Source organism: Schistocerca gregaria, chromosome 1, assembly GCF_023897955.1.
Source record: "Schistocerca gregaria isolate iqSchGreg1 chromosome 1, iqSchGreg1.2, whole genome shotgun sequence".
Lineage (NCBI taxonomy): Eukaryota > Metazoa > Arthropoda > Insecta > Orthoptera > Acrididae > Schistocerca > Schistocerca gregaria.
In genome coordinates, this window is record NC_064920.1 from 1,191,387,056 (window position 1) to 1,191,389,140 (window position 2,085).

Consider the following 2,085-nt stretch of genomic DNA (forward strand, 5'->3'; position numbering starts at 1 on the left):
AATTTTCCTGTGGGCAGTATCTATCTTAACCCTAGTGAGATAAGCCTCTACATCCTTACATTAGTCCTCTAGCCATCCCTGCTTAGCCATTTTGCACTTCCTGTCGATCTCATTTTTGAGACGTTTGTATACCTTTTTACCTGCTTCATTTACTGCATTTTTATATTTTCTCCTTTCATCAATTAAATTCAGTATTTCTTCTGTTACCCAAGGGTTTCTACTAGCCCTCGTCTTTTTACCTACTTGATCTTCTGCTGCCTTCACTACTTCATCCCTCAGAGCTACCCATCCTTCTTTTACTGTATTTCTTTCCCCCATTCCTGTCAATTGTTCCCTTATGCTCTCCCTGAAACTCTGTACAACCTTTGGTTCTTTCAGTTTATCCAGGTCCCATCTCCTTAAATTAGCACCTTTTTGTAGTTTCTTCAGTTTTAGTCAAGAGTTCATAACCATTAGATTGTGGTCAGAGTCCACATCTGCCCCTGGAAATGTCTTACAGTTTAAAACCTGATTCCTAAATCGTTGTCTTGCCATTATATAATCTATCTGATACCTTTTATGATTCTTGAACCAAGTATTAGCTATTATTAAGTTATGCTCTGTGCAAAATTCTACCAGACGGCTTCCTCTTTCATTTCTTCCCCCCAATCCATATTCACCTACTACGTTTCCTTCTCTCCCTTTTCCTACTACCGAATTCCAGTCACCCATGACTATTAAATTTTCTTCTCCCTTCACTATCTGAATAATTTCTGTTATCTCATCATACATTTCCTCAATTTCTTCATCATCTGCAGAGCTAGTTGGCATATAAACTTGTACTACCGTAGTAGGCGTGGGCTTTGTGTCTATCTTGGCCACAATAATGCGTTCACTATGCTGTTTGTAGTAGCTTACCCGCACTCCTATTTTTTTTTATTCATTATTAAACCTACTCCTGCATTACCCCTATTTGATTTTGTATTTATAACCCTGTATTCACCTGACCAAAAGTCCTGTTCTTCCTGCCACCGAACTTCACTAATTCCCACTATATCTAGCTTTAACCTATCCATTTCCCTTTTTAAATTTTCTAACCTACCTGCCCGATTAAGGGATCTGACATTCCACGCTCCGATCCGTGGAAAGCCAGTTTTCTTTCTCCTGATAACGACGTCCTCATGAGTAGTCCCCGCCCAGAGATCCGAATGGGGGACTATTTTACCTCCGGAATATTTTACCCAAGAGGACGTCATCATCATTTAACCATACAGTAAAGCTGCATGCCCTCGGGAAAAATTATGGCTGTAGTTTCCCCTTGCTTTCAGCCGTTCGTAGTACCAGCACAACAAGGCCGTTTTGGTTAATGTTACAAGGCCAGATCAGTCAATCATCCAGACTGTTGCCCCTGCAACTACTGAAAAGGCTGCTGCCCCTCTTCAGGAACCACACGTTTGTCTGGGCTCTCAACAGATACCCCTCTGTTGTGGTTGCACCTACGGTACGGCCATCTGTATCGCTGAGACACGCAAGCCTCCCCACCAACGACATGGTCCATGGTTCATGAGTGGGGTAAAAATGTGGAACGCTTCACGATTTTGCGTGTCATCCTTGCGCAGGGGCCATGCTAATCTTCTCTGTATCGTTCCAATTTTAGTATATGTACCCCCGAAGCGAGTACATTGCTCTTATTATAAAACACAAATACCAGTAGGGAGTACATTTGTTTTGGCATTTGAGTGTGAGAAGCCCAAGGTCCTTGGAAAGATTTGTGTATGCTGTCCAGTAATTAATTTTACATAATACTCTGGCTTAACTTCACTATTCAATATCCATGTGGTGTTTGTATGTGCATTGTTCTTTGTATATTTCCTAACACGGTCACAACTGATTTTTGTTGAGAACACACTTCAATGAATACAGATTGTTTTAACAGTGGATGTTTATGCATAGAAGCCATAAAGCCTGATTGAGTATTAAAGGGTAGAGCAATCAGTTGCAAATGATTTTTCTTGCATATCTAGATTTTGATCAGAGTGTAGCCATTTTCAGTGGTGCAGTAAATTCAAGTTAAAACATTATAAACACATGTATACTGTATGTACA

The 2,085-nt window shown here is 40.5% G+C and overlaps 1 non-coding gene across 1 annotated transcript; it reads right to left on the bottom strand.

The window, feature by feature from the left end:
- Positions 1–1,553: 1,553 nt before the first annotated feature.
- LOC126286309 (U6 spliceosomal RNA) lies at positions 1,554–1,660 on the bottom strand. Its single transcript, XR_007551684.1, has one exon. It is a non-coding gene; the product is annotated as a U6 spliceosomal RNA (small nuclear RNA).
- Between the last annotated feature and the right edge of the window lie 425 nt (positions 1,661–2,085).